Raw genomic sequence first — 22,858 nt, 5'->3', positions numbered from 1 at the left:
AGGGGAAGAAGAGGCAAGGAGGTTACAAGGTAGACAGGCCCTGTCTGCCAGGGCTCTGTGTGATCAGCTGATTAATGAGCGATACCAGTAACCTCAATGTCACCTCCCCATTCACTAACAGTCCCACACTCCTTACCTTTCTGCTCCCACATGACCATCAAATCGTCCTCCTTATGATTACATGTTGCTTCTTCCCGCAGCTCATCGCAGAAATGAAAACCAACACCAAATACAAATTCAAATCCAAATTTATAAATTAACACTTGTGAGACTATTCACCCTTGTGCATTCCCTTAGCGCCTGTCGTTTGTGTGCCTTTACCTAATCTAGTGCTCCTACTAGGTGCTTCCCCATTGGCTGGAGCACGGGTCGTGGGAGGCTGCTGACCTTCAATTGAGGAGAGTGCAGATGGCCTTGGAGGACGACCTCGAGCAGCTCTGGGCTGGGAGGGCCTGGCTGCACACTGCACCATCTCGGCCTGGGCTGCAGCAGTCTGACCTGGCTGGCAGGCAGGCAACGGCAAGGGCACTGGTGGAGTGGCAGGGGTGGGAGCATGAATGCTGTCATCCTGAGGGAGGACAGCAGGTTCATCTTCCATGGTGCCACTGTTATTAAGACCATGAGACTATTAGAGATAGGAGCAGGAGTAGGCCATTTGGCCCCTCAAGCCTGCTCCGCCATTCAATGAGATCATGGCTGATCTGATTTTTACCTCAACTCCACTTTCCCCATATCCTTTGACTCCCTTGCTGATCAAAAATTCGTCTAACTCAGCCTTGAATGTACTCAATGACTCAGCCTCCACAGCTTTTTGGGGTAAAGAATTCCAAAGATTCACGACCCTCTGGAAGAAGAAATTCCTCCTCATTTCCGTCTTAAACGGGCAGCCCCTTATTCTCCCGGGGCGGCGCCTCAGCAATCCTGGTGATCTGCTGGAGAACAGATTGCTGGAGTGCTGTGATGCCCTGGAAGCCTCGTTCCACAGTGGAACCCAGAGCCACGATAGCAGCAGTCTGAACTTCCAAGGCATCAGTTTGAACTCCAAATGCAGCAGTCAGACCTTGGATGGCAGCTATTTGTGCTGCAATAGATGTTGTGACATCAGTCACCAGGCGCTGCATCATGGTGGGTTCCACAGGTGCGCTGATGGAGGTGACCACCCGTTCCATGTGGGAAAGGATGGGCTCCAAGCTCTGCGCAAAACCCTGCGCCAAGTTGGAGCTGGACTCCTCCATGCCTCTTGAAATTGTGCGTGGACTTTCTGGCAGGCTTTCCAGTGCACCAAGCATATGGTTGTGTATGCCCATCAGCCGTCTTCTGTAGCTTGGCCCATCGAAGTCCTCATCTGACTCCTCTGAGGCACAACTAGTGAGCGACCTCGCCCTCCAGCGAGCTGGCACCTGTGGTATCCTTTCCCCCTGCCCCGACTACTGCGCACTTGTGCTTGGTGACTCACCACGTGCAGATCCCTTCTCTACCTTAGCATCTAAAGTATCTGCAGTGTCAGTATCTGAGCTGTGGCTGCGAGTGTAAGATCGAGTGATGATATGTCTGCATCATAATGTCATCTTCCTCTGCCTCCTCTGACTGTACCAGTTCCAGTTCTTCAGTATCTGAAATGACAAAGGGACACGGGTTGAGTTGTAGTGCGGGGAGACGAAAAAGTAAGACGTGCGTGCTCACACCATCTTCAGCACATGAGTCAGTAAAGATTGTGGGACGAGGGAGAAATGGAGAGCGAGAAGGAGGATTAGTTATGTAGAGACTCTCATCATTGATACCTCTAGCACTGCCAATGGCCACGGCTGCAGCAATGGCCCGTCCAATGATAGGCAGCACTCTCTCTTCCATGGGGGTGACAATGTGTAGGCGTGCTGTACTGCCTCAGGTCTTTCCTGCTGCCTCCTGTTATGCGCCACCTTCCCCTGCAAGAAAGAGGGAAGTGTGTCAGTGAGTGTCCTGCAAGATGTTAGGGTCATGTGGCTGTCATGGTTGAACAGCTGCCAGTTTGTGTGAGCTGTGAGGTGTGGGTTTGTGGCTTGCAAGAGTGGTAATGCATGAGGGTGAGATGCAGCATCTGATTTAAAGAGTTGCCTACTGATGGAAAGAGTCTGTTGGTATGTGGGTGATGGGGGGTATAGTGCGTGGAGCAGTAGATGACATTAGTGGTGCAGTTGTTAGGAGATGCCACGTGATAGTTGAACTCACTCACCTTGAACACTCGTGTCAAATCATTGAACTTCTTCCTGCACTGCATCCATGTTTGTGGTGTGATGCTTCTGGCATTAACCTCGTCCGCTACTGCATCCCACTGCCTCTTCAGCACTTGTCTGAAGGGTCTCCTGCCCCCCTGTGCATAAAGGATGCCCCTCCGTGCATCCACCTCTTGCACCAAGGCTTCTAGTGCAAGAACCTTGGCGCATCTATCTCGCAGGCCCAGCCATTCTTCAGTATATTCCAGCACAGAGTTAGTTGCCACACCAATTCCAGGTCTCCCTGCAGCCACAGAGCACCTCCCCTTTAAGAGGTGCAGGCTGCCTTTAAGAGGTGTTGGCTACTCCCGATATCGGGGCTCCCTGCTAGTGTGTGTAGCCAATCAATAGCAGAGGTAACACTGGCTGCATGCAGCAATCATGTTGATCATCAGGCAGCACGAATGGTGTATAAATAGGTACTTTATTTGGCTTGCAACTGAGTGCATGAGCCTCACACTTGGGGAACTCAGTGACACCTGCCTGTGTTGTGCAATATCAAAGCATCTTCTGTTGAGTCTGGAATGGCTGTTGTTTTATGCAACATTTGAGTCTCAACAATGAAACTGAGAGGAGTTTGAGCATCAAGTGGCATTCATAGGTTTCCCTGAGGGATGGCCATCTGTTAGTCGGCCAGATATTATGGGAGGACGGGGGGGGGGGGAGGAAACTGATTAGTAGAGGGTCTGTTCCCTTACACTTCAAGCACATCCTGGCACCTTGCCCAAGAAGATGCTTTGATATAATCTGTGAGCTGGCTCAACGACACCACCCCCACCCCCCCGCCCTTCCCTCCATATTGGAATACCATGTGGTTCCGATGACTTCCTTGGGCTGGGAGGGACAGAGGATAAGGGAAACATTCTAATTACCATTTAGGCTTAAACATTTCAGATGGAAACAGAAAATCCCTCTCAGTGTTTCGGTTCCACATTGGACATTATATTTATCAACTGAATCATTAGAGGAGCAACAATAAATATTAAAACGAACAGCGTACTTCACTTTATTACTGGAAAATACCATCTGCAGATCATTACGCATGTCCCTTTAAGAGCCCACTGGTCGAATTTCAGAAACAGCTGCTTTACTTCAGCAAAATAATAAACGGCTCACTTTATGATCTTTTAGCCACATCATTTTCAGAGGATGTTGTTAAATCATTTTATTTAGATATCAGGGACAGCACATCAGTGATACCAGATAATCAACTTGTCATTGCACTAGTGACAGATGCATTGTTTCAAATTGTGTGTCTCAGGAACTGTGCATCAAATTGACTTTACTCTCTTCAATCATTGGTCCAGAAGATCCAACAGCATAGCAGATTTTGATTGGTCTAGCTTTTTTGACTTTCATTAGAAAAGCAGAAAATTACACTTTAGCACATTATATAATGAAATAGTTTGTGAATTAAATTTACTTTCATACCTTTGGATAACTTAAGTTTTCAGCAAAATTTTCACTGCCAAAATCTTAAGCATGTGCCCCTGAGTCAGAAAGTTCAGGGTTCAAACCCGGCTCTAGACAGTCCCAGCGCATGGAGACCTGAGCTCCAGCTCTGAATTCTAGGTCGACATCCAACGGGGAACTCGCGTCCAGTGGGTGCAGATGGCCCCCTCCTATGGGTTGTGGGAGTCCATAAAACCCACACTGCCAGATAGGACTAAGAAACTTATCGGTTGGTATAAAGATGGCTGCGGCCATGGAAGGAACGTTCACATCGTGGCCTGTCAGACTGTTAATTAGCCTGCGAATCCTTCCACTGCTTTGCACTATTTTCCAAGGGAAGAGTGTGAAGATACGATTACGATAACAACTGTATCTTTCATGAATAATACAAACAGTACTGCTTAATGACCATAAGAGAGATGATATCATTTGCATGATGCATTAAGAGTATTTCAGCCCATCTTCCTCTAGCTGTCCCACTCAATTTCTACATAAGATAACGAAGTTAAAGAAAGAAAGAACTTGCATTTATATTGCACCTTTCATGATCTCGGGACGTCCCAATAAAGTACTTTCGAGTACTGTTGTAATGTAGGGAAACCCCCCCATTTCTGAGACACCCCTGTTTCAGAGAACCCCCATTTCAGAGCCACCCCCATTTCAGACCCCTCATTTCAGACTCCCACATTTCAGAGACCCCCCATATTTCAGAGACCTGAATGCCGAGACTCCCTGATTACCGAGACCCCCCGATTGCCGAGACCCCCTCATTGCCAAGACCACTGACTGAGACTCCCTGGTTGCTGAGACCCCTGATTGCCGAGACCCCTGATTACTGAGACTCCCCGATTGCCGAGACCCCCTGACTGCCGAGACTATACGATCGCCGAGACTACACGAGCGCTGAGACTCCACAAATGCCGAGCCCTCCTGATTCCCTCCATGCGGCCGCGGCTCTCTGCGGGTGATGTCACGAGCCGGAGGCATCTGCAACCACAGCTGATGACGTCACGGAATGGGGAGGGGTCACTGCGGCGGGAAATTTAAATCACTGAATCCCCCGGGCTGCAGGAGGCAGCACTTGGGGGAGCGACCCCTGATTCCGGGAAACTCCCGATCATTCTGGGAGGGTTGACAATCTTACATAACACCTGCTCTAGTGAGAGCATGGAGAGATGGTAAAAAACATGTTTTTCATCTGCCTGCAGTTGCAGATTCTGACCACTGGGTAGGTTCTTAGGGCAGACTTCTGATATGTTTCTGTCAGTTTCAACACTTTTTTTTCCTCTCTCTTAGGCTAACTTTTTTATATTTTAAAATTCTTATTTCCGGTCAGTATAGCTTGTTGTTAGTAGATATATACAATTAATATTTGTCCCCATGCAGCTGCTGGCTGCTGACCTGTGCCTCCCTGGTTGTGCACCTGGTACCAAGTGCGGTCCCCTGCTAGCCACCATCTTTCATTGCAAGGTCATCACTTCCTTCACCTCACCATTGGCGGCCATGCTTTCAGTCGTCTCGGCCCTAAGCTCTGGAATTCCCTCTCTAAACCTCTCAGCCTCTTCACCTCTCTCTCCCCCTTTAAGACACTCCTGAAAACCGACATCTTTGACCCTTTGGTCACCTGTCCTAATATCTCCTTATGTGCCACGGTCTCAAAAGTTGTCTGATTACACTCCTGTGAAGCACCTTGGGATGTTTTACTATCTTAAAGGCATTATATAAATGCAAGTTGTTATTGTAAAAGGGGAGAAAACTAGTTTAAAATTACAAGTGTTTTGTAATCATACTTTGATATGAATGAGATCTTCAAATTGGTGATTTGTCTAACATAAACCAATTTTTCATGTCTTAACCCTTTTGCCCTTTCAGGCTTCATTCATCCTTTCCTCATTAACTCTGGATCTCAAGGCAATTGAAATCTGATATTTTCAAACTGTACTCAACATCACCAATCTTGGTCCAAACATGGACAAAAGAGCTGAATTACAGTGGTGAGGTGAGAGTGACTGCCCTTGTCATCAAGGCAGCATTTGACCGAGTGTGGCACCAAGGAGCCCTCGTAAAATTGAAGTCAATGGGAATCAGGGGGAAAACTCTCCAGTGGCTGGAGTCATACCTAGCACAAAGGATGATGGTAGTGGTTGTTGGAGGCCAATCATCTCAGCCCCAGGGCATTGCTGCAGGAGTTCCTCAGGGCAGTGTCCTAGGCCCAACCATCTTCAGCTGCTTCATCAATGACCTTCCCTCCATCATAAGGTCAGAAATGGGGATGTTCGCTGATGATTGCACAGTTCCATTCGCAACCCCTCAAATAATGAAGCAGTCTGAGCCCGCATGCAGCAAGACCTGGACAACATCCAGGCTTGGGCTCATAAGTGGCAAGTAACATTTGCGCCAGACAAGTGCCAGGCAATGACCATCTCCAACAAGAGAGAGTCTAACCACCTCCCCTTGACATTCAATGGCATTACCATCGCCATTACCATTACCCCACCATCAACATCCTGGGGGGTCACTATTGACCAGAAACTTAACTGGACCAGCCATATAAATACGGGTGGCTGCAAGAGCAGGTCAGAGGCTGGGTATTCTGCGGCTAGTGACTCACCTCCTGACTCCCCAAAGCCTTTCCACCATCTACAAGGCACAAGTCAGGAGTGTGATGGAATACTCTCCACTTGCCCGGATGAGTGCAGCTCCAACAACACTCAAGAAGCTCGACACCATCCAGGACAAAGCAGCCCACTTGATTGTTCTTTGAGTGTTTTTGCTTCAGCCTTGGGGGGTAGGGGGAATGGCGAACACTCAGTAAAACTTTCAGCTCACAAGTCAGCATTACAACATCACTAGACAATTTCTTTTGATCATTGAAATCTCTTTTCCACCAGCTCGCTCTTCAGGAGGTAGAAGTCTGCCACCAGATGGGTAGAACACTTGAAATGAATTACATCTGCACTCGTTTGGTTCAAATCGTGGGAGAGCAGCACTGGTTCCTTGCATTTACACTATTAAATCCAGCTCCCTTTGTGGATCTAGTCACAGAGTCAGTATAAACTCAGGAACCAATGCATGGGCGCTGCTCTCCCACAACCCGGACTAAACTGATGGCAACACAAGAGCAACTAAAGATAACCCTCAGTTCACGCTACTGTAGTCATAGTTGCCAGTTAACAAAGATCAACAAATATTATCAGCTTTCTGAAGATCGGCATGATTTTATCTTGGAGCTGAGTACCCCATGCGTCTGTAGATATTCTTGTGGGGAACCCGGAAGCCAAGTGAGTGTGTTGCTATCTGCGATCACAGCTCAATTGCAGGTGAGTATTTGTGCTTCCAGGTTTCCCACGCGCCAGGCAGCCAGATTGACAGACTCTCTGGCTGTCAGAAGGGAGAGGAACCGTGAATTGGAGAGGGGGGTGGGAGGGAGAGAGAGATCGTGGGCCGTGGAAAAAATCGGTGGCGGGGAGGGAGGGGGGGAGCTGGGGGGACGTGAAGGATATCGGGGGCCAGCCAGCATCGGGGATCAGGGAGGTGGTCTGGCCAGCATTGGATATCGGGGGGGGAGGGGCGGGTCCAGCCAGCATTGGGGATTGGGGGGGTCCAGCGTCGGGATCGGGAAGGGGGATAGTCCAGCATCAGGGGGGTGGGTGGCGTCCAACATCGGAGGGTCCAGCATCGGGGATGAGGGTCCAGCATAGTTGGGGGGAGGGGTGGGTCTGCTGGTCGCGGGGGTTCTGTCGGCCAGGTGAGCTTCTTGGGCCTGGATGAAGCACTCCTGCTCCTCCGGGCCCACAAGGAGTGCAATAAAGTCACTCACCACATGGATCCGGCTCTTCCCACCTGCTTTCACCTGGCGTGAAACGGAAGCAATGGGAAACCCGAACAGATAAGATTAAATTCATTTAAGTTTTCCAATACACAAAGAATTAAGTACCTCAACTATTTCAATGAGGTACATTGTCCTTTTAAGTTTTGACCCACCAGCTTTAAATGGGACTTCCTGTTGTCTGTTGTGCACACGTATACAAACCTGCCTAGGTCAAACCCGGATGTGGACGCGTTGGATCTGGGATGCGTTTCCGGATGCTGTTATTTTAACCTCTCACTCCGGCCCCAACCCACCTGTTCTTGGAGGTTAAAATGACCCCCCTGATGTCAGTTTTATTGATTCAGAATTACATATGAACATACACAACATAGGACCGTGACCTCATGTGAGTGAAATGATAATCACTACCTTTTCAACAAAAGTTATTTGTGGAAATATCAACATGGGTAAATGGCTCAATAAGGAAATTTGCTGATTGAAAGATAACGCTTGATTTGTTACAATCTCTTCAACTGCAGGAAATTTCAATTTAGTTAAATTTGATGTATTGAAATCGCAGATATTAACTATTGTCACTGGACGAAAAACTGATGCTAGCGAATCGGCAGCTCCGTCTTACATCTCGCCCGATTATCTTTTCCATCGAAGTTAACAACAATTTGCATTTATATAGCGCCTTTAATACAGTGAAACGTCCCAAGGCACTTCACAGGAGTGTAATAAGATAAAAATGATCAACGAACCAAAGAAGGAGACGTTAAGACGGATGGCTAAAAGCTTGGTCAAAGAGATAGGTTTTAAGGAGCATCTTAAAAGAGGAGAGGGAGGGAATTCCAGAGCTTAGGGCCTAGACAGCTGAAAACACAGCCACCAATGGTGGGGCGAAGAGAGTGGGGGATGCACAAGAGGCCAGAGTTGGAGGAACACAGAGTTCTCAGAGGGTTGTAGGGCTGGAGGATGTTAAGAAAAACGGACAAGGTGTAAAATGGGCAGCCGATTTTATTCTTGCCCATTTTTCGCCTGGCGATTAAGGTTAAAATGACCTCCATTGTGTATGGCTTTAATATGCAAATGCGTTTGGTGATTCTGCACAAGTTACTCCAGGGCTCCTGTGCTGCATGAACAGAGGAAGAAAGGACTTCTACTTATACAACACCTCATAATACATCTCAGAAATACCCCAAAGCACATCACATACAATGAGTTACTCTCAAATGCAGTGACTGTTGTTACAGGCAAACGCAGCAGCCAATTTTTGCAGAGCAAGATCTCATAAGCAGCAATTGAATGGTTGGTTCAGGAAAACTCCCGGCTCTCCTTCAAATAACGCCGTGGAATTTTTAACATCCACATGAACTGGCAGAACAAGCAGACATTTAACATTTAACATTTGATTTAACGCATCTGAAAGATGGCACCTCCGACAATGCAGCACTCCACTAAAGCATCAGCCTAGATAATGTACTTGAATCCTAGAGTAGGGCTTGAACCTAAGACCTTCTGGCCCGAAAGGAAATAAAACAAATATTTTGTATCTGTCTTCACAGTAGAAGACACAAAAAACATACCAGAAATAGTGGGGAGCCAATGAGAGTGAGGAACCTAAAGTAATTAATATTAGTAAAGAAAAAGCACAGGAGAAATTAATGGGACTAAAAGCCAACAAATCCCCTGGACCTGATGGCCTATATTGTAGAGTTCTAAAAGAGGTAGCTGCAGAGATAGTGGATGCATTGGTTATGATCTTCCAAAATCCCTATATTCTAGAACGGTCCCAGCGGACTGGAAGGTAGCAAATGTAACATCACTATTTAAGAACAACAAATAAAAGTCATGATAGGATTGTAGTCAAATTTGCTGTAAGTGTATTCTAATGTAATTTATATTTCTCACAAAAATCACCCAACATTCAGAATTTTTGCTAACTCAGCCAAAAACTGCTGCTGGGACTCATTGTGAAAGGTCTGGTGGAGATTCAGTAGTCAAAAGTTAATAAGTCTGATACTAGTAGTCATTTATCTGCTTTCAGTAGCGAGGTCTAATAGGCTAGACAAAGTTCAGTCAGCATCTGTGGTATTATCACTGTAAACCACTTCAAAACAACACATAAATAAGTTTCTCAGCCCTTCAAATGATTCATGCAGGCAGCTTTTGAGATTACAATTTACTGAGAAGTCCAACTAACAATATGCACGGAAACACAATTTACCACAAAATTAGTAAACCTTGCCGACCTTTAGCAGAAGCTAAAGAGACAGTTTGCATTTACATTGCACCTTTCACAGCCTCAGGACACCACCAAGTGCTTCACAGGGAATTACATATTTTATTGAAGTGTAGTCACTGTTTTAACATGGGAAACGCAGCAGACAATTTGCGCACAGCAAGGTCCCACAAAACGCAAGAGATAAAGAGATAAAACAGATAATCTGTTTTCTTTAATTGCTGTTGGTTGAGGGATAAATATTGGCCAGGGACACTGGGGAGAATTCCCTTGCTCTTCTTTGAATGGTGCCATGCGATCTTTTATATCCACCTGAAAGGGCAGGTGGGGCTTTGGTTTAATGTCTCATCTGAAAGACGGCACCTCTGACGTTGTAGCATTCCCTCAGTACTGCACTGGAATGTCAGCCTAGATTTTGTGCTTAAGTCTTTGGAGTGGGACTTGAACCCACTACCATTCTGACTCTGAGGCGAGAGTGCTACCAACTGAACTACGTCTGATACCTATGGTGGCTATGCCACGCCTGCCTGGAGAATCATGACCAGACAAGGCACTCCCCTCCCACCACCCACCCAGCCATGTAATCTCCTGGGAGAGGCAAAAAAACAGGAAAAAAAAGCCCAGCAGATCTATCTTTGTTCTTCATTTTCGAAAACATTAGTCTAGAAATGCTTGCTGACCATACTGGAGGATGAACATTTAATGGGCTCATATAACATTCCACTGTCCACTGTTTTAGTGGGGACGATAATCAATTTAGAATGAATGGATTCATACCCACATTAAAATACAAGGAGCTGAATCGGATATAAACCCATTCAATGTTTATTTGCTAATATTGTAAACAGTCATTTTGATTGGATTGTCTGTACCAACTGAGTGTTTGTGCTGGCGGTTTTTCCTTTGGCAGTATGCCACCTTTGGCTCTCAGGCACTACTGTTGCTGCTGACACTCCACAGTATAAAGGATGCAAGTTGCAAGCCTCTGACGGAGCCCTATACCTGATCGTTCATGCCACTGAAAGAAACCATGATGTGGAGATGCCAGTGATGGACTGGGGTTGACAAATGTAAGGAATCTTACAACACCAGGTTATAGTCCAACTGTTTTATTGAAAGAAACGAAAGAGCTTGCATTTCATGGCCCCAGGACATCCCAAGGCATTTTACAGCCAATTAAGGACTTTTGTAATGTAAGAAACAGGGCAGACAATTTGTGTACAGCAAGGTCCCTCAAACAGCAATGTGATAATGACCAGATAATCTGTTTTTAGTGGTGTTGGTTGAGGGATAAATATTGGAACCAGGACACCTCCCCTGCTCTTCTTCAAAATAGTGCTATGGGATCTTTTATATCCATCTGGAAAGGCAAGCAGGGCTTCGGTTTAACATCTCACCTGAGAGGCAGCAGCTCCGACAGTGCAGCACTCCCTCAGTACTGCATTGTCAGCCTAGATTTTGTGCTTAAGTCTCTGGAGTGGGACTTGAACCCACAACCATTACTAACTCAGAGGCGAGAGTGCTACTGCTGAGCCAAGGCTGATACCTATACCTTTCAGTCATTCTTTCTTTCATACTGGTTTCCTAATGAACCCGACATATAAAATTACCTGCAGGAACATCATCTCTGGCTTTAATACTTCAGGGTGTTTCTTGAAAATGTGAGGAGACAGTATAAATTCTTACAGACTTGTAGGAATGTTCTTAAGTGACCCTTTTTGGACTAAAATGTCAAAGGAAAGAAAAATCACATCCAGTTTATCCCTCTTAAGATGGTGGGATTCTCTCCTCAAATAACACAGTCCAGACAGACTTACACTAATGGGCTTGGCAAGGCTAACATTGCTAACATGCAGCTGTCCCAGAGCTCACTGATGCAGTGGTACTGTTGAACAAGGTACAGTGGAAAGGAACATGCTCAGACTGAATATAAAGTAAGCCCTCCATCATGGGGCCTGGGTACACAATACACTTGGAAGCCTAGAGATCTTTCAACTCATTGCATCTAGGCAGCACTTTTCACTCTGGATAGAACAAGGCTTTTGTCTGCCAGAGGAGTATGCAACCAGTAGTTACATTCTTGTTTGTTACTAAATACTTAAATATCATGAGTTATAGAACTTAGAGATGCCCAATAACATACAAACAATGACAGACAAGACACACTGGTCCATCCAGCCTGTCCCACACAACTGCAATGCCTCACAATACACACACTCCCCACTCCACCCGAAAACCATGTGACCTCCCGGGAGAGGTGAAAAACAGATAAAAAAACAAGGCCAATTAGGGGAAAAAAATCTGGAAAATTCCTTAGGTGATTGAAACTAGACTTCTTAGAAGTAAATTGGCAGAGCTCATTCGTCAGCACTGGGTACAGATATATTTTTGTACTGGTGTTACAGTCTTGGCTCTACCAGATCGCTAATTCTCTCGATGTTAAATAAGATCACTTCTCGCGCGATTCACCTTGGGTATTGACCAACAATCAAATATGAATATCCTGCCTTGCAGCCTAGTCATAATCTGCAGGTCAGGTGTGTGGCTTTGTGTCAGCTGGAATAGTAGTGAAGAACTTTACACGGCTAACACTTATAGGGGTAAAAATCTGTCTTGGGCAGTAGTGCAAAAGCGCTGATAATGAATCGGCCGCCTGCTTTGCATTCCGCCTGAAAGGAAAAGAGTGCGAAGCGGCCTGCCGACTCACTGTCTCCTGCTTCGCACTACTGGCAACACAAATTTATACCCCATAAAATCATGGACATTTACAGGACGGTAGGAGACCGTTCAGCCCATCATGGATCTGCTAAAGCAATCTAAAATGAATCCCGCTGCCCTGCTCTCTCTCCATCTCCCTGTACCTTCTTCTGCTTCCCATATTTATCCAAATATTTATCCACTTGGAATTACATGGCAGCAAACGAAAACGTGCAACACAAATATAAAAAGAGCCTCAAAAAAGAGAAACAAATAACCTTATTGTGTTGATAAAATTTGGTGTGTTTTGACAAGTTCCCTTTTGAGTGTAAACTGGGAAATATAAAGCAGTTGCCAAAACAAGATGGGGGTTAAATTGGTTAATCCCCGAAAACGGGCGCTGGGATTGCGGTGTGTGATTAACCTGCACTGGGTCGTTGAAATGCAGGCAGCACGTTACATTCTCATGATCTACATGATTGCTGCTACATGATTGCAGTCAGCGCTACCTGGGCTGTTCATTGGCTGCACGCAGGGGGTCCCAATATTGGGAGTGGCTTGCACTACTTAAAGGCAGCCTGCACCTCATAAAGGGGAGGTGCTTTGTGGCTGCAGGGAGACCTGGAATTGGTGTGGGAAATAACCCTGTGCTGGAATATACTGAGGAATGGCTGGGCCAGCAAGATAGCGTGTACCAAGGTTCTCCAACAACATACTAGAGGCCTTGGTGCAAGAGGTGGACACACGGAGGGGTATCCTTTACCCACAGGGGGGGCAGGAGGCCCTCTAGACATGTGCTGAAGCGGCAGTGGGAGGCAGTAGCAGATGAGGTTAATGCCAGGAGCATCACACCACGCATATGGATGCAGTGCAGGAAGAAGTTCAATGATTTGACATGAGAAGTCAAGGTGAGTGACTTCAACTGTCAAGTGGCATCTCCTACCAACTGCACCACTAGCTTCATCCACTGCTCCACACACTACACTCCCCATCACCCACATACCAACAAGCTCTTTCCATCAGTAGGCACCTCTTCAAGTCAGATGCTCAATCTCACCCTCACACAGTATCACTCTTGCAAGCCGCACACACACAACTCACTGGTCACACACACTTGCAACTATTTAACCATGACAGCCACATCACCCAAGCATCTTGCAGGATGCTCACTGACACCTCTTTCTTGCAGGGGAAGGTGGCGCATAACAAGAGGCAGCAGGAAAGACCTGGGGGAAGGACAGGCACGACTACACGTCCCCACCCCCAGTGCTGTCCATCATTGGGCGGGCGGTCGCTGAGGCCGTGGCCAGCAACGGTGCTGGAGGTATCGATACTGAGAGTCTCTGCGTAAGTAATCCTCCTTCTCGCTTCCCACTTCTCCCTCATTCCACAATATTTTCTGACTCTCGTGCTGCAGATGGTGTGAGCACACATGTCTTACTTTCTCCTCTCCCCTCACCATAACTCAACCCGTGTCCCTTTGTCATTGCAGATCCCCAAGAACTGGAACCTGCCCAGTCAGAGGAGGCAGAGGAAGTTGACAGTGATGACTCAGACACACCGTCACTCGATCTTACACTCGCAGACAGCAGCTCAGAGTCAGACACTGCGCTTACTTTAGAGGCTAAGATAGAGGAGGGATCTGCACATGGTGAGACACCAGGCATAAGTGCGCAGGAGCTGAGGCAGGGGGAATGGATACCGCAGGTGCCAGCTCGCCAGAGGGCGAGGTCGCTCACTAGTTCAGCATCCGAGGAGTCAGATGAGGACTTCGATGGGCCAGGCTACAGAAGACGGCTGATGGACGTACACCACCAAATGCTTGGTACACTGGAAAGCCTGCCAGAAAGCCTGCGCACAATGTCAAAGGACATGGAGGAGTCCAGCTCTAATTTGGCACAGGGCTTTGCGCAGAGCTTGGAGCCCATCCTTTCCCACATGGAACGGGTGGTCACCTCCATCAGCACACCTGTGGAACCCACCATAATGCAGCGTCCGATGACCGATGTCACAGCTTCCATTGCGGCACAAACATCTGCCATCCAAGGTCTGACTTCTGCCATGGAATTGCAGACTGCTGCTATCGTGGCTCTGGGTTCCACTGTGAAACGGGGCTTTCAGGGCATCACAGGAGTCCAGTAATCTTCTCCAGCTGATCACCAGGAGTTCTGAAGGGCCGCCTCGGGAGAGTGGTAGTGGCACCATGGAACCGGAACCTGCTGTCCTCTCTCAGGGTGACAGCGTTCCTCCTCCCACCCCTGCCACCCCACCAGTGCCTTCGCTGTTGCCTGTCAGCCAGCCAGCCCAGAATGCTGCAGCCCAGGCCGAGATGGTGCAGTCTGAAGCCAGGCCCTCCCAGCTCAGAGCTGCCCGAGGCCGTCCTCCAAGGCCATCTGCACTCTCCTCAAACGAAGGTCAGCAGCCTCCCACGACCCGTGCTCCAGCCAATGGGGATGCACCTCATAGGAGCACTAGGAAAGGCAAAGGCATATGAATGACAGGCACTAAGGGAATGCACAAGGGTGAATTGTCTCATTTTGTTAGAATTATGACAAGTGTTAATTTATAAATTTTGTATTTGAATTTGTATTTGGTGTCGGTTTTCATTTCTGCGATAGGCTGAGGGAGGAAGCAACATGTAATCATAAGGGGGACGATTTGATGGTCATGTGGGAGAGGAAAGGTAAGGAGTGTGGGACTGTTAGTGAATCGGGAGGTGTCGTTGAGGTTACTGGTATCGCTCATTAATAATCTGATCACACAGAGCCCTGGCACACAGGGCCTGTCTACCTGTTGCCTCCCTGCCTCTTCCTCCACTTCCTGCTGCACTTCCTCCTCCTCCTCCAACTCCACTTACCCTTCCTCCTCCTCCACTTCTTCCTCCTCCTCCTTCACTTCCTCCTCTTCCTTCTCCACTTCCTCCTCCTCCTCCTCTTCCTCCTCCTCCACCATCTCTTCCTCCTCATCCTCCTCTTCCTCTGCCTCTGTCAGGTTCTCGCCGGATTGGCAGTGGCAAGGGCTGGTACCTCATAATGGCGAGGTTGTGCAGCTCGCAGCATACAACGACAAATCTTGATACCCACTCAGCTGAGTACTGCAGGGCTCCTCCAGATCAGTCCAGGCACCGGAAGCGTTACTTGAGGTCACTTATGGTGTGCTCGATGATGTTCCATGTGGCATCATGGCTCTCGTTGTATGCCTACCGTGCATGTGTGAGCGCATTCCGGACCGGAGTCATCAGCCACTTCATGAGGGGATAACCCTTGTTGCCCAGTCGCCAGCCTTTGACGTGCTTTGCTGGTTCAATTATAGGTGGCACGTTGGACTGCCACATAATGAAGGAATCATGACTGCTGCCAGGATAGCGGGCATTGACCTGCATGATGCAGTGCCTGTGGTCACACACCAGCTGCACATTGAGGGAGTGGAATCCCTTTCTGTTCATGAATATGGCCAAGTTCAGATGTGGAGCACACATGGCAAACCCTCGTGCTCGCTCATGCTGCTTGTCTCTGTCAAGAGGGAATGAGATGAATCTGTTTCTAAGTGTGTACAGAGTCTCCGTGACCTCCCTTATACAGCAGTGCACTGCAAACTGTGAGATGTTGCTTATATCTCCAGTACAACCTGAAAAGAGCCAGAGCTGTAAAAATTAAGCGTCACAGTTACCTTGACAGCCACAGGCAATGTTGTCCTTGCCCTGCTCTGAGGCTGCAGTTGCAGCTGCAGCAGTTGACAAATCTCAGTCACGACCTCTTTAGTGAACCGCAGCAGTCGGATGCACTGATCATCGCTGAAGTTGAGGTAAGGGAATTGGTCTCTGAAGGCCCTCGTTGGATATGGCCTCCTGCTGAGTGCCCTGCGCCTCCTCCTCCTTCCTGTCCTGGCAGCTTGTCCTGCTCTGCGTTTCCTCTGTGTATGCTCTCAGTCATGTTCAATTCTCAGAGGAAGTCCTAGCAGGTCACCCATGTCTGGCAGCAACCTTGTTCAGCACACATTTTTAAATGCCACTAACAATGCTGCATGACCACCCCACTCTCTATATAATATAACAACTTTCTCCAAGTATAGGAAACTTCCACAAACACCCATAATTGTACCAGCAGCCAGAATAATTAATCCAGCAACTAACCTGTAACTCCTGCATGATCCCTTTAAATAGCTCTGGTGGATGGGGGGTCCTTCATGCCCTTCAAGCCCTGTTAAGCTGTACGAGGTTAGGACAGTGCATTGGCTGGAGAGGGGAGTTCAAAAATGGTGCCAGCTGCTTTAAATCAGCATTGCACATTGATTAACGTCATAATCTCCCTACTCTACATGCTGCCGGCGTTCGTTAGGTGCGTGCGCAAACGCTTTTACCAAGACGGTGTCCTGCACGTCACGCCGGAAATGTGCGCCAAGGCTTAAGAGTCCACGTAGCGCTTGCAGAATGGGCACTACACGGCCCAATTTAATCCCTGATACACCTTGGAGCAAATTGTGGCCAAGAGCGCCACCTAGCGCCCGGCACTGAAATAATGAACATTTCCTCTCAGTGAGAACAATAAGACTAAATCGGACGGGACTGAAATTCAGAGACATTGAATTGGCAATGTTACAAATTCACATCCCCAACACGGAGATTCAGCCCCCCAGGAATGCACATCGGGACTCCAGGAATGAACAGCATCGAGCCTGGTCGGATTTACTATCCACTAATTTTAACGGATGGAAAATTCTGGCCAACTCACTGACCTCCATGCCTAAGTTTCCAATAGCTGCTCCCGCCAGAAACAGCAATTTGTAAAATTTACCCGGTAAATGTGGCGTGAATGGTTAATAATAATTAGTGTGAGGACACAGATGGTATCCTCTTGTAAGATTTGTATCAGCAAAGTTTCATCACCCTTTGTAGAACCTGTCCTATTTTCATCCTGTTGAAATCAGTGGGATTAAAATCGGGTGGGTTGTAATGGGTTAACGGGTGATTCACTCCACCGCATTACCACCCAGGGGTGAAGGTGAAAATTACCCCGGCCTCATTTCCAGAGCTTTGAATGAAGGGCCTTCTGGTGATCGAGCAGTCGGCCCCTCCTCCACCACAACAGATCAGACAACAACAACTTGCATTTATATTAGGTCTTTAACATAGTAAAACGTCCCAAGGCACTTCACAGGAGTGTTATCAGACAAAACTTTTACTCCAGCCGCAATCACTGACCATCGTACCAGATCAGAGAGAGAGAGAGACAGAGGGGAGAGAGACAGAGGGAGAAGAGAGAGTCAGAGGGAGGAGAGAGAGACAGAGGGAGGAGAGAGAGACAGAGAGAGGGGAGAGAGACAGAGGGAGAAGAGAGAGACAGAGGGAGGAGAGAGAGACAGAGAGAGGGGAGAGAGACAGAGAGAGGGGAGAGAGACAGAGGGGAGAGAGACAGAGGGAGGAGAGAGAGACAGAGGGAGGAGAGAGAGTCAGAGAGAGGGGAGAGAGACAGAGAGGAGAGAGACAGAGGGAGGAGAGAGAGACAGAGGGGAGAGATAGTGAGACAGAGAGGGGGAGAAAGACAGAGGGAGGGGAGAGGGACAGAGAAAGGGGAGAGGGACAGAGAAAGGGGAGAGGGACAGAGGGGAGAGAGACTGAGAAACAGAGATGGGAAGAAATACAGAGAGGGTTAGAAAGACAGAGGATGGGGAGAGGGACAGAGATAGAGGGGAGAGAGGCAGAGAGACAGCGAGAGAAAGGTAGAGAAAGAGGGGAGAGAGACAGAGTGAGGAGAGAGAGTCAGAGGGGAGAGAGACAGATAGAATGGAGCGAGACAAAGTGGAAATTGACAGAGAGAGAGGCAGAGAGAGGGGAGAGAGGCAGTGAATGGCGAGAGACAGAGAGAGGAGAGAGAGTGAGAGCGAGAGAAAGAGAGAGTGAGAGAGGGGAAAGGTACAGAGAGACAGAGATGAGCGAGAACGACGAGAGGGAAAGAGGAGAGGAAGAGAGGGGAGAGAGTCAGAGAGAGGAGAGAGAGAGAAACAGAGGAAAGAGAGACAGAGAGACAGAGAGAGGGGACGAGACAGAGAGAGGGGACGAAATTGAGAGAGAGGAGAGTTGAGAGGGGAAGAAACAGAGAGGCGGAGAGAGTCAGAGAGCGGGGAGAGGGACAGAGTGAGGGAAGAGAGAGACAGGGTGAGGGGAGAGAGATAGAGTGAGGGGAGAGAAACAGAGAGAGGGGAGAGAGACAGAGAGGAGAGAGAGTCAGAGAGAGGGGAGAGAGACAGGGTGAGGGAAGAGAGACAGGATGAGAGGAGAAAGCTAGAGTCAGGGGAGAGAAACAGAGGGGAGAGAGACAGAAAGAGAGGAGAGAGAGAGAGAGAGATCACTTTTTCTGGTTTCTATATTCTGCACTTTCTCTTATCAGCATTACACAAATATCTCCAATTTACACCGCCAGAAGAGTTGGGTATTTTTCGTCATCCTAACCTACACAATATTTTCATCTTAAAACATGTGCTGTGCTGATAGACGTCACCTCTTGCCCCAATACAAGTTCCACCTCATGGTAGCTTTCTTGGCCAATCCATCACAATCTGCAGCAAGTTACCAATACTGTATATATTTTCCTGCTGGGCCAAACATGAAAAGACACAATATCTGGCTCATAAACATCTTTTGTCCACTTTGAAATGTAAAGGCCAGATTTTCCACCCATTGTCTATCAATGGGTGACATTGCATCCCTGACCACTTACCACCTGGAGCATATCGGCAGCTAAATTAGGCTGGTCCTGGTCTCCGTTATATATTGTTTCGATTTTTAAAAAAAAAACTATTCACTGCAATATATAATGGCAAAGATCAACTTCTGAAAGTGACTTGTACTTCCAAATGTAACTTTTAATGAAAAACAACGCTGACTTTAAGTCGTTCTTTATGCTTTGGCTACTTATTGAACCAATCTTCAGGAACATCAGCCCCCCCCTCAGTGCAGCCAGCACAAGCCCAGCAGCAACATGTAAACACCATGAACAGCTGAAGGTCTCTCTCATCTGAATATGGCACAATCGGTATTTCTTACAGTTACTCGATTGAATAGCCTTGCTCCCTCGTCATCATTATCTGTTTGCCTTCGGCAATGCTTTTGAACAGCTGGGTCTCGATATACAACCTGCATTAAAAGTTAAAGCACTCGGTGAGATAACGACGAGCACAGTGGTGAGACCAGTTCCAATCAGTGGCCTATAATGGGAGATTTGAATAGCATCAGTGCTGTCTTGGCCTCCAATTCCCTTTGTGTACAAAACCATTAACATGTTTTGTGTTTTTTCTTGTTGATTATGCTCTGTAAAGTGTAGCCCGCTTGCCTGGACTGGTTGGTGTCTTGCATGTTTGGGGGAGGGGGGACTTGCAAAGGGGAAAGGGGGTGGGGAGGTTTTCTTTAAAAATGTATTTTTGGTTACAGGTCAGACACAGTAGTGCCTCTCCCCTTCCCAGGCTGATGTGGAGATGCCGGTGATGGACTGGGGTGGACAAGTGTAAGGAGTCTTACAACACCAGGTTATAGTCCAACAGCTTTATTTGAAATCACAAGCTTTCGGAGCTTTGCTCCTTCGTCTAGTCTCCTCACTGGGAAAGATGAGGGGGGATATTTATCTCATCTGCATTACTTTCTCCACAGATGCTGCCTGACTTACTGAGCTTCTCCAGCATTTTCTGTTTTTATTTCTGATTTCCAGCATCCGCAGTATTTTGCTTTTGATTTTTTAAATGAATTAATGGCAGATTAATATTGGGCAGACAGATTAATGTCCTAAGCTCATCAGCCTCATTTTGAAAGATATCATTGAACCTCAAAGGCTAAGTATGGTAAAAGTGACCTGTGCATAGAAACAAACCAGGTACTTACCATATGCTGAACTTGCCACCTAGATATAGTATGTAATTTACAACAATCACATAAATCCCCTCAGCCCACGTAGACAAACATACATACAACATATGAATTAAGAGCAGGAGTAGGCCATTCGGCCCCTTGAGCCTGCTCTGCCATTTGATAAGATCACGGCTGATCTGATTGTGACCTCAACCCTACTTTCCCATCTACCTACTATAACCTTTGAGTCGCTTGTTAATCAGGAATCTATCTATCTCAGCCTTAAAAATATTCAATGACCCTGCCTCCACCGCTCTCTGGGGAAGGGAGTTCCACAGACTCACGACCCTCTGAGAGAAAAAAATTCTCCTCATCTCCGTCTTAAATAGGAGACCCCTTATTTTTAAACTGTGGTCCCTAGTTCTAGTCTCTCCCACAAGGGGAAACATCCCCTCAGCATCTACCCCTTCTAGTCCCCTCAGGATCGTATATGTTTCAATAAGATCACCTCTCATTCTTCTAAACTCCAATGTATACAGGCCCAACTTGTCCAGCCTTTCCTCATAAGATAACCCCCTCATCCCAGGAATCAGTCGAGTGAACCTTCTCTGAACCGCCTCTAAAGCAATTATGTCCTTTCTTAAATAAGGAGACCAAAACTGCACACAATATTCTAGATGTGGTCTCACCAATGCCCTGTATAACTGTAGCAAAACATTTCTACTTTTATATTCCATTCCCCTTGCAATAAATGCCAACATTCCATTTGCCTTCCTAATCACTTGCTGTACCTGCATACTAACTTTTTGTGATTCATGTACTAGGACACCCAGATCCCTCTGTACCTCAGAGTTTTGCAATCTCTCTCCATTTAAATAATACACTGCTTTTCCATTCCTCCTGCCAAAGTGGACAAGTTCACATTTTCCCACATTATACTCTATCTGCCAATTTTTTGCCCACTCACTTAACCTATCTATATCCATTTGCAGACTCCTTATGTCCTCTTCACAACTTACTTTCCTACCAACCTTTGTGTCATCAGCAAATTTAGCAACCATACGTTTGGTCCCTTCATCCAAGTCATTGATACAGATTGTAAATAGTTGAGGCCCCAGCACTGAACCCTGCGGCACTCCACTCGTTACATCTTGCCAACCTGAAAATGACCCATTTATGCCTACTCATAGTTTCCTGTTAGCTAACCAATCCTTTATCCATGCTAATATGTTACCCCCTACACCATGAGCTCTTATTTTGTTTAGTAGCCTTTGATGTGGCACCTTGACAAAAGTCTTCTGGAAATCCAAGTACACCACATCCACAGGATCCCCTTTATCCACGTTGCTTGTTACTTCCTCAAAGAACTCTAATGAATTAGTCAAACACGATTTCCCTTTCACAAAGCCGTGTTGACTCTGTCTGTGAGATTTTCTAAGTGCCCTGCTATAACCTCCTTAATAATAGATTCTAGTATTTTCCCTATGACAGATGTTAAGCTAATTGGTCTGTAGTTTCCTGCTTTCTGTCTCCCTCCTTTCTTGAATAGAGGAGTTACATTCGCTATTTTCCAATCTGATGGGACCCTTCCAGAATCTAGGGAATTTTGGAAAATTAATATCAATGCATCGAATATCACTGCAGCCACTTCTTTTAAGACCCTAGGACAAAGTCTGTCAGGACCTGGGGACTTGTCAGCTTTTAGTTCTAATATTTTTTTTGAACCCTTTCCCTGGTGATTGTAAATGTTTTAAGTTCCTCCCTCCCTTTCACCCATTGATTCACAATTATTTCTGGCATGTTATTTGTATCCTCTACAGTGAGGACGGACCTAATACAATTTACCACAATACTGCAATGAGTATGTCAGAAATACATACATCACAGGTCGTGTGCGGACATTCCCAGCATACACAAGTAGGTTAATTATTTGATGATTAATCCTTTTGTACAGCATTACACACAATCGGCCTATATACAAGTTATGAACTTACATGCAAACAGACTAGACTGCTGAAAAAAAAATCACAAAGTTTTAGATCTACCATTCTAGATATATTCTATCACAGTCATGAATAGGGCAGACCCAGCCACAACTATTCTATTATATGTCCTTACACAGTTAGAAGGAAATCAGAAGCCCCCGTGGAGCATTCTGAATGCACTAAACTGGTGTTCATGGTCATACATTTTCAGAAGTACAGAGGTTACTCAATTTGCTTATTGACGTACTGTGCAGAATCCTTTACGGTGTGTGGCGAAATGGATTTTTGCTTATGTTGCCCGAGTTGGATTTTTTAGCTTATTATTTAATTTCCTGTGACATTGCACACAGAGCTGAAATGTGTAATGTTAACAAAAAACAAAATACTCCAGATGATGAAAATCTGAAAACAAAAACAGAAAAAGCTGGAAATACTCAGCGGGTCAGGCAGCATCTGTGGAAAAACAGAAGTCAGTCAACGTTTCAAGCCTCCGAGTCTTGAGAAAGGGTCATAAGGCCTCTGTGTTCTGAGGAAGATTCTGAAGGCCTCTTAGTCCTGAGGAAAGGTCTTAAGGCCTCT

The sequence above is a fragment of the Heptranchias perlo genome, chromosome 15 (genome assembly GCF_035084215.1).
Source record: "Heptranchias perlo isolate sHepPer1 chromosome 15, sHepPer1.hap1, whole genome shotgun sequence".
Taxonomy (NCBI): Eukaryota; Metazoa; Chordata; class Chondrichthyes; order Hexanchiformes; family Hexanchidae; genus Heptranchias; species Heptranchias perlo.
The sequence above is the reverse complement of the archived record's forward strand: the minus strand, read 5'-3'. Positions refer to the sequence as shown.